Source organism: Amphiura filiformis, chromosome 11 (assembly GCF_039555335.1).
Source record: "Amphiura filiformis chromosome 11, Afil_fr2py, whole genome shotgun sequence".
Classification (NCBI taxonomy): Eukaryota; Metazoa; Echinodermata; class Ophiuroidea; order Amphilepidida; family Amphiuridae; genus Amphiura; species Amphiura filiformis.
The window spans coordinates 35,884,642-35,895,580 of NC_092638.1; the positions used below are offsets into that span (position 1 = coordinate 35,884,642).

Genomic DNA, 10,939 nt, shown 5'->3' on the forward strand with positions numbered 1-10,939 from the left:
TCTGTTAAAGTTGGTGTTGTTTTGCAGGTAATTGATGTCTAGAATTCCATTTTTGAAAGTTGCATAAAAAATGGAGTTGTCGTTTTCTTAAAATGGCCGTTTTACGTCCAAATAAGGATGTGAGGGCGCTTTGCATAAAACATGCGCACGTTCTTTTCACATGAAATTTTATTGATGTCAGTATGAGGATAATCACATGTGGTACATCCTCAAGAAATTTGGGCATTATATATCTTTTCGTTTGACCGTGGCACCATTTTTTGTATTCTCAGGCAGCCTTCCATTGAAACGTACACAGTTTAAAGTGCATTGACCCCTGCACAGTTGAATAGCAGCGTTCTATGAAATATTCAAATGTCTGCCAAAATCAAACGGTACGTGTACAATGTAAATCGCACAAATTTCTTGAGCAGGTACTAATTTACCTATGATTAGAGAAGGTGGTTTTGAATACATAATCCTCTATAATCCTCTAGACGTTAAAGTTAAAGTAACTTCATTTCGCAAGGTCTCTATTATCTTCATACATACGCCATTCAAATTTTGGTTTTAAAGATCGTTTGCAAGTTAAATGCGAAGCGCCCTCATATCCTTATTTGGACGTAAAATGGCCATTTTAAGAAAACGACAACTCCAATTTTTATGCAACTTTCAAAAATGGAATTCTAAACATCAATTACATACAAATCAATACCAACTTTAACAGAATCAGGCATATAATAATGATTGTTGATGAAAATATTGATTTTCAAACCCCCTGTCCAAAAACTTGTTTCAACTAAGCTGGTTCCCTAAGAAATTTGAAGCATCATCATTCTTTAACCCGCCACTAATAAAAGAAATTAAATAACTTTGATTCTATTGTGAAATCTAATTATGGTAGGTCTGCTATACTTCTGCTATTCCTGATGGTATCCAAAATAGTACATTCAGTAATCATTATGTGACACGTCAGAGTGAATGAAAAGTGATGGATAAATATTAATTATTTAATTAATTAATTACTTAATTAATGTATTTAAAGGGGCATTTCGTGAGCCACAGCATCATCCCCCCCACTTTTCTTTAAAAAGTTGAGATTTTTATATCACTGGAAACCTCTGGCTACATGATGTTTATGTACCAAAAAAATTCTTGCAGATTAATTCGTTTAGCAAAGATATCGTGAAATTTGAATTTCGTTCTGGTGTACCAGAAAGAAATTACAACGCATTGTATATGGGGCAGTGTAATACACATAATCGTGCATAACTCGCAAACGCAAAATCGGAATCAACTGAAATTTTGGGAAAAAAACTTTTTTTGTGGATATCTACTGAAAAATGTCATAAAAATAGCATGCTAGGATCACGAAATACTCCTTTAATGACTTAATTATTTAATTAATTAATTTATTTATTTATCTATTTATTTACCAGGATGATCAAAGATTTTTATAGTTCCATGGTTAAAACCACATAAACGGTCTACATAAAAGGGTTGCGGCGAGGTGCTCCACATTAGAATACGCTCTATATAGCGAAATATCTTATTATTTACTTCCAAAATCGCAGCAATATCAACGACTTTCTCCTCTATCTTTGAATCGCTTTGCTTACTTGCCAACTTACTCCTCAAAATATGACAACCACAGTGTATGCATGACAACAATGTTGCCCAGAAAATAACAATAGTTTTAACGGCGTATTAGCCTTAGTAATTTAGTAACTAATGCAGTGGCCAGGAATTTTTTTTTTTTTTTTTCGGAGTGGGCATTGGGGAGAAAAGTGAATTTCAAGGGGGGGCAAAATCGACAAATTTTGCGCAAAAAAACCCCGTAATTTTGGGTGTTTTTTTAATCAAAAGTGTGGAGGGGGAAACTGGGGGGAAGAAAATTATTGGGGGATGCTCCCTTATATTGTTTTTTCATGTTCCTCGTATCATGCTTGACAAGATAATGTCTTGCTTTTCATTTATTTCGCCCCTTATGTTTTTCTTTATTAAATAAGTTATTAATTTTGTAGTGAGGGAAATGCTCCCTTGTATTTTTTTCATGTTCCTCGTAGCATGCTTGACAAAATAAGGTCTTGCTTTTTATTTATTTCGCCGATTGTGTTTTTCTTTATTTTATTGTTAATTAAATGATTAATTAATTAATTTTGTAGTGGGGTTCTGCTCCATTATATTTTTTTTTCATGTTACTCGTATCATGCTTGACAAGATAAGGTCTTGCTTTTTATTTATTTCGCCCCTTGTTGTTTTCTTTATTTATTTTTTTAATTAAATGATTAATTAATTAATTAATTTTGTAGTGGGGTATGCTCCATTATATATTTATCATGTTCCTCGTATCATGCTGACAAGATAAGATCTTGCTTTTTATTCATTTCGCCCTTTGTGTTTTTTTTTTTCTTTATTTTATTTTTTAATTATTAAAATGATTAATTAATTAATTTTGTAGTGGGGGTATGCTCCATTGTTGTTGTTTTTATGTTCCTCGTATCATGCTTGACAAAATAAGGTCTTGCTTTTTATTTATTGCGCCCTTATTTTTATATTTTTTTTATTAAATTATTAATTGATTTTGTGGTGGGGATATGCTTCCTTATATTTGTTTTCATGTTCCTCGTAATCGTATCATGCTTGACAAGATCAAGTTTTGCTTTAAAAAATATTTCGGCCCTCATGTTATATTTTTGTTCATGTTCCTCGTATCATGCTTGTCAAGATAAGGTCTTGCTTTTTATTTATTTCGGCCCTTGTGTTTTTCTTTATTTCATTTTTTAATTAAATGATTAATTAATCAATTTTAAATGATTTATTGATTAATTTTGTAGTGGAGTAAGCTCCATTATGTTTTTTTCATGTTCCTCGTATCATGCTTGACATTTTTCATTTATTTTGGCCCTTATGTTGTTCTTTATTTTATTTTTAATTAAACAATTAAATAATTAATTTTGTAGTGGGGACATGCTCCCTTATATTTGTTTTCATGTTCCTCGTATCATGCTTGACAAGATGAGGTCTTGCTTTTTATTTATTTCGCCTCTTATGTTTTTCTTTATTTTATTTTTAGTTCAATAATTAATTAATGTTGTAGTGGGGGTATGCTCCCTTATATTTTTTCCATATATTCCTCGTATCATGCTTGACAAGATATGGTCTAGCTTTTATTTATTTCGCCCCTTATGTTTTTCTTTATTTTAATTTTAATTAAATAATTAATTAATTTTGTAGTGGGAGACATGCTCCCTTATATTTGTTTTCATGTTCCCCGTATCATGCTTGACAAGATACGGTCTTGCTTTTTATTTATTTCGCACCATATGTTTTTCAGAGAACATGACATGAGCAAAAATACAAATAATATATTGTCCTGATAGTGGTAGTACTGGTATACTTGGTGTAGTTGAAAAAGATGTGATCTCTGAACCTTCTCCTATAAACATTGTTGGCAACCAATGCTTGGTAACCATGGTAACACTTTCTAGTTAAAAGTTATCATCTTTATATCACAGAGTAGCAACTGTGTTCCAATATATGTGGTTCAAGTGAAGTTCAAACTGTTTCATTTCTGCATCCCGGAGGGGGTTCGCCCTGGTTGAAGGTGTACGGGGATGTGCCACGGTTTTGGGGTACCTTTTCAGCAATTTTGGTATATCGATGGGTGGGTTTTCAGTGGAGACCAATGCGCATTTGGGCAAAAATGCCCCTAATACCGCCCAATTAGGGCAAATTTGGGTGCTTTTTGGGTGTATTTTGTGAAAAATTGGTATACAGAAGGGTGGCAAAAACAGTAAAAAGTAGGTATAGAGAAAGTCAGCATCCGAAAGTCTGCGTGGCACATCCCCGTAAATTTTTGTCGAAGAACCCCCCCCCCCCGGGTTCTGCATAGGCCTACCTGAAAAAGTTCCCCGACTTTCAGTGTTTTGAAGTATTATTTTATTCACAAATTACCTAAAATTAAGAACATTATTACTTACCTCTAAATCAGTAACAAATAAAGTGCCCTATTCTTTAAGTCAAATGAAAAACAAAGGTTTTGGAGTTCTATGACCACGAGCATGAGCCGGACTAACTTAAAACTCATTATGAGGCACGTAAACACACACTCATAATAAAACATACAAGGGTGATACATGTACATACCTCGCTATACTTGTAAATATGTAGGCCTGCTTCTTCTAGTTCAGTAGTACTACATCAGTACAATGTAGGCCTAATAAGTAGAGCACTATCCAAATTTTGTAAATCTGAAACGTATTGAAGGCCTAATCCAAAATATGAAGTTCTGAAACGTATCGTAGCAGGTGAAAATATTTGGAATGGTGGAGGCACAGTCGAGTCCATGTCCAGGCATCGTACATCAACAACGTTACGCGGAACCGATGAGGGCGACATTTGCTGTGTTTGAGTGCTTTGTTTGTAAACGGAGCAAATTTTCCTGTCCCTATATCGTGCAACACATGAATGAACGAGCCACTATCTCATCTAGCTTCACTAAAACTTATTTTTTTGAGTTTTGACAATGTACTGAATGTTAATAATGCGATGTTTTTGGTGGTTGTTTTTGTGCAGATTCGTGTGGTAACTCAACAAACTTCTATTGCACTGACACCGATTGCGTCGGCTTCGATCGTGTATGTGATGGTGACAGTGACTGTGTTTATGGCAATGATGAACTTTACTGCGGTATGTCTCTTACCACCAAGTGTTACTCTACACAGTGGCGTAGTGACGGGGGCAGGGTGGTCGTGCCCTTGGCGCCCTTAATTAGATTCGCCGAATTGACAAATTTAGCACGATTCTGCGCCCCTCCAAGCGATAAATGTCCAATTTTCGCGCGCATTTCAGCACAAATACTCATTTGAAATATCAATTTAAAGGGGCATGGCCCGTGCTAACTATATAAAGTTTTCTTCTTGATTGAATGGATCTTTACCAGCAATTCCCATCTGTGAAGTTTCACGCCGGTGTTTCAACTCATTCTGATATGAGAGCTAAAAATGTGATTTTCTAGCCCCATAGGAACACTTTGTATTGATTAATTGGTCGACCAAAAAGGTGCATCTTTTCCTTTCATAACTTTCATTCATAATTTCTTTGAGCCCTGAAATTTCACAGGGTGAATGAGAAAAATAGTATCTTTCTTCTGATACCAAAATTTATACCACTTCCGGTAAAATCTGGGGTTCTGGGGATGAGGCTATTAGCGATCGGGCTATGCCCCTTTAGGACCGAAGTTCACTGAACTTCATTATTACCAAAATAATTTAGTGGTATTTGAAAGATATATGAAAGTATACATTTTTGGGAAGGAAATTAGCCAATGAATCTAAATATAAACACATTTTGTTGTAAAAATAACAATTTGGGAGAGAATCACAAAAACACAACAAAATCACAAAAACACGACTTCATTTGTTTGGGCAAAGTAATTTATAAATGGGAAATAAAAAATCTTCAAAGCGCTTTCCCGGGCTTTAACAAAAACCCTCGTTGCAGCTGACATTCAAAGTGAGAGTTTGCATTGTTTAATTATGTTCAAAGGAAAAACAACAAATGAAATTACCTCCAGTTTCGATTTCCAAAGACCAAACCGGACCAGATTTGATTTAAGGTTATATAATGGATTTTTCAAGGCTTGGTTCCAGACGGGCGTAAGTTAATAATAGTCATTTCAGAAAAAAATGCACTCAAGCGTACTGGTGTATCAATCTGCATGCACAATGACCACGAACCTATGAAACCGTGGCACGTGAGTCATCCTATGTTGCAGGGATAGGGAGAGCTAGGGAGGGGCCAACCATGATAGGGGCTGCCGGGGGCGGTTTTCTGCAATTTTCCTATGGTATTTTCTAAATTTTCAATTTTTAAAATATTATCCTTATAGATGATATCTGTCGTGAAATAAATAAATGAATGCCGCTATAGACTATAATAGGCCTAGTAGGCCTACCCTGATTATGCAATATATACAACACTAACTACAACAACAATAACAAAACCAACCAATATCTATTTTGTAAAAAATATTCAATTTGGAATGAAAATCAAATGGTAGCGTAATCGATAGACAGTTGAGAAATAATGTTGGTAGTTAGATGTCAAAATTAATGTTCTACAATCAAGATATCGATAATGTAACGAAGCAGTTTTTTCTCAAGCAAGATTCTCGAAAATGTTCCCCCAAAACGGGCTTTTAAAATTTAATCGGTACTGTATTTGGTTCTTCCCCATGGCAACATTATTTCTTTGATCGATTTGCAGTACAATACAAAAAAGAAGAAAACAACCACTCGGCGTGGTTTTATACGGGGCGCACATTTGAAAAAAAAAACCGTCATGGAACGCGTTTTTGATCGTGTGAACATGGTGCGTAAAAAGGATTTAAACGAAGGATTTTCAAATTTATTCTAAAAACTTGTATACACACACAAAAATAATGTTAAGTTACATCCAATGCACCAACATTTCACTCGCTGCGATATTTGATTACGGAGAAAACTCTGCTTTAGAGAACAACTTTATACGTCTTTTATACGTTTTTTATACGTTTACTTTGTGTAACCTTAGATAGTTGAGGCATTTTATCCCACTAATCAGGTGGATGTCCTCAGAAGTGGTATTATTGGAGAGCAAACTTGTATTACGTAGAGAACGATATTGGATTGAATTATGCTGATGCTACCGATGTTTGTAATAGACTTGACGCTACTATCACTAGTATTCTCGATGCTGATGAACTTGGATTTATTCAGTGTAAGTTTTGGCAAAAAATATCACAAATTTTTACTGAAGGAGCGAAATTCACACGTCCCCTTTCACTCAATTGGCGTGATCGTTATAAAGAGTAACCTATGTATTGTTGCATTATGTTTACTTGTGTATGTAAGTGCTTGGTGAGATTTTCTATTTAATAGGAATGGGTGGCTGGTGGATGTAATAAATGTATGTTGTGTATCGTATTAACAGGTAGATGCTATCTAATAGTTTAAACGATAATTAATGGATTCAAAGTCACTGCAAGAAAATCACTTTTTAATTCTAATGGTCTTTGATCAGGACTGCCATTAGGCCAAAAAAATTGTTTGCTTGCCCTCAAATGAATTTAAAAAACTGGGTCGGTCGGTCGATCGGGATTTTTTTTTTTTTTTTTTAATTACTGGCAAACTCTATTGTTTGTATTAATTATGGCTCAAAATATGAAAAATCAGGCAATTGTGGTGTCAAAAGGAATTACAAAACAACTAAAATGTTGAACACAAGCGCTAAAATACATTTTTTTACATATTCAGAATGCAAAAATTTGAAAAGAAAAAAAAATCAGGAATTTCCAAAAATAGGGTCAGTATTCTTTTGTACAGTACTAAATAGAAAAAAAACCCCACTTTTTCTGATTTCCAAAATTAGGGTCGGTCGGTTGAGGGCAAGTAAACATATTTTTTTGGCCTTAGAAACATTTTAAATGATTAATTGTTGACTTTCATCAAACTACGCCAGTGAAAATCCATTTATCCAGACGTGTCAAAAATTAACAATGTTGTTGTTCTTCTTCTTTTTTCGAAATTAAGTAGATGGCGAATTTAATGAGGATTAATCGACTGCTGATTTGAAAATCAAAAAGCATTTAGCTACATTTTTAGAATATCCTTGGGAAGTGCATGTCTACTCTTTATTCCAAAAATATACAGCACTAATATCTTTTGGATTAAAAAATATTACCCTGTTTTGCGAAATGAAACACAGGTAAATCCTAATAGTTAGTTCTAACTGGCAATGAAAATCAAATTGTAATATTTGGTCAATTTTTGAAAATAAGGGGCAAAAACGTTTTTGCGAGTTTTGTGTATGCTGTGACAATCAAGCCCAAACACTTGTACAAAGACTAAGTAATGCATCGTAACTTTTGAAAAAAACATCTTATCTTTTTCATAACCAATTATCATAAATAACATAAAATATTAAAATTACGAGCTATAACTCTTAGCTTATACTCAATATTTTGAATGCTAAAAACTTGTGCCGAGTTTTGTGGCTAAAATTGTAAAAAAAAAGTTTTTGGCCCGTTTCCCCACAAATTGCAAAAATATCAAAATTTGACTTTTATTGCCAGTTAGAACCAACTGGATTTCGCTATGTTTCATTTGGCGAAAGTAGATAAAAAAATAGTGCTGTATTTTTCTGGATTCAGAGATACAAAATTACATTTATACTTCCATATCACCTTTTCTACAGATTTATCACCCAAGGATAAAAGTACATGGATAGGAATAGATGATTTGTTAGAACCCGACAACTTTATGTGGCAAGATGGATCACCGGTAAGCTTTAATGATAAAATGCATCTACTTAGCGATGCGATGTCAAAAAAAAAGACCAATGGAATTTTGTTAGATTTAAACATTAAGTTGAAACCAACTTTTCTTTGTAGTTTGTTGGCTTACAACGAAACACGAAGAAGGAGAAGAATATAATAACGAAGAAGACGACGACGACGAAGGAGTTTGAGGAGGAGGAAGAGGAGGATGAGAAGGGGGTTTGAGGAGGAAGATGCGAAGAAGGCAAAGAATGAGAATGAGAATGAAGAGGACGGTAGGAGTTGAAAGAGGAGGAGAAAACGGAAGAAGAGGAGAGGGAGAAGAAAACAAAAAAGAAACAAGGTAGCCGGTAGAAGTATTTAATAAAACATATTCATTCATAACCACTGCACATTTTTCATTTATTTTTGGTAATAGGTGAATTTTACGAATTGGAAAATAAACCAGCCTAACAATGTTCCTCCTAAAGAAGAATGTGGAGAGAAGTACGCGGATGGGACGTGGAATGATAACCAATGTCATAATTTAATGAACTTTATATGTAAAAAGCCCGCGACAGGTATGGAAGACACAAAATTATCTCTACAAACATATTAGATAAATGTTGCGTATACACAACTAAATGCATCGCCTTCAAATTATGTGGTGTGATCAATCAAAATCAGTCGTAAGTCAGAAATATTGATTTTCAGATATAGCCAAAGAAAGGAAATAATTTATTTTGTTTCGTATTGTTTTGGAAACACTTCAACTGTTCATAAATTTGAAAGTAAATGTTCGATTTCAATGGGTATTTCTGCAAAATGTAGCTTTACAAATGCTTGATGCAATCATATAGAAAATTAAATATGTCCTACTTCAGACTGATTTTGCTTGATCACACCACATTATAAGCGTAATATTTATTGAACTGTAACAACATTGTATAACGTGATATTCTCAGGTCTTCAAATCAAACTTATAATGAAGTATAGACGAATCCAATTTCACGCATTCCTACACCTCAAAGGCATCCATAGCTGGGTCCCCGCTGGGTCCCCGCTGAGTCATCCCATGTGAAATGATGCGGCCTTAGCGGGGATTTTAAACTGCATCCCGTCACCCGTGTTACACGCACACAAAAGACAAAAGCTTACAACGCAATACAATATAGGAGCATTGCGATTTCAATGGTGAATCGACCGAATTATTCATATGTTGTGGAGAAACCGAACCTAGTTGAATGACATGATTTTATTTATTGATGTATAAGACTCTAAAATAGCCCGTTTTTTTCTTCCGGTTGGTCGTGGGTGTGGTGTACTTTACTTAAGTTTATCTTTCATATCCATGGATTTTTGTTACAGGATCTGAAGGAATTGAAGGGTATGATACAGTTCTTAAGGGTAAATACGCTTCGATATCTTACTTCTCTTCTTCGTAAGAATTAAATGAGTTTATTTCAACTAAATTGAAAACTATATCAACAAAATAACAAATAGTTGTTGCACACTTCATATGGTGTACTGATAACGAATTGACACTGTTAGTATTTTCTACTAAATCCAGGTGAAACAGATCGAGTACAGGCTTCTATTCAAGGTAAATTACTGCCCTGTTGGGTCTGTTTTTTCAGGTAAATTGTACCCATTTTACATCCACATTAATTAAATATAATACATCTTAACGGCCTCGCCGTATGGCCTGTACATAATGTATTGACGAAAGTGTAGAATCTGTCTATGTATTTAGTAAATGTAGATAATCTCAAAACAACATCTGTTTGCATTGTTGAAAAATGAAGTAAATTAATATAGTATGCACAATAAATAAGGTACCACTTTTCGAATACGACCTTACACATAAAGTAAGGGTCGATTTCAAAAAAGCAAGGTAACCATAATGTCCCCAAGAGTGTGTATTTGTGCATTTTAGGACTCTTCCGGCGTCAGCCGAATTCAAGTACGCTTTAATACTATAATACGGTTCCAATCTGGAGTTTAATTATCTTAGGTACCTTCCATTGGTTAATATCCTTGCGCACATTATGTTTACCTTCATTGTAGAAATCTACCATCACGTTGGTTGTAAGGTCTTATTCAAAAACTGATACCTTATTTATTGTGCATACTGTATATAATTCAATGAGAATTTTTCTCTTCACTTCATTATTATAACCTAAATTATAACTGAAGAATATTATTCCTCATTAACACAGAGATGGCTTGTAAATATCTTTCATTCACATTACACAGTTGGTTGCGCCATTCCATTGGGCATGCAAAGCCAGATTATTGCAGATGATCATATATCAAGTTCTTCATACCTCGACAACACCACACTGCCCCAGTTTGCTCGGATTCTCAATGACAGCTTCTGGATGCCGCACCCTGGAGACGATGCTCCCTGGTTGCAGATATCTTTCGATGAGCAAATGATATTCTCTGCGATTGTATTAGAAGGGGTCGTCAGTCTTGATGTGGGATGGATATGGGTTGATGAATTCTATTTGATGTACGGTAACGATATGATGCAGTGGAAACCCTACAAATATTTTGAGCATAATGGCAAGGTATGTTTCATTGTTTTCAGATCATTCGATTTTAATTGGAAATGCATTATTTGTGCGTCTGTGTGAATACGTCAACTTCTTTACATTC

The 10,939-nt window shown here is 34.5% G+C and overlaps 2 long non-coding RNA genes across 2 annotated transcripts; both read left to right on the plus strand.

Annotated features, from left to right (window-relative positions):
* The first annotated feature begins 4,557 nt into the window (after window positions 1–4,557).
* Window positions 4,558–8,303, plus strand: LOC140163990 (uncharacterized). The gene is made up of 3 exons (XR_011860455.1): window positions 4,558–4,671; window positions 6,586–6,741; window positions 8,218–8,303. It is a non-coding gene; the product is annotated as an uncharacterized lncRNA (long non-coding RNA).
* A 1,341-nt stretch (window positions 8,304–9,644) lies between these two features.
* LOC140163991 (uncharacterized) lies at window positions 9,645–10,845 on the plus strand. Its single transcript, XR_011860456.1, has 3 exons — window positions 9,645–9,685; window positions 9,849–9,881; window positions 10,535–10,845. It is a non-coding gene; the product is annotated as an uncharacterized lncRNA (long non-coding RNA).
* Window positions 10,846–10,939: the final 94 nt, after the last annotated feature.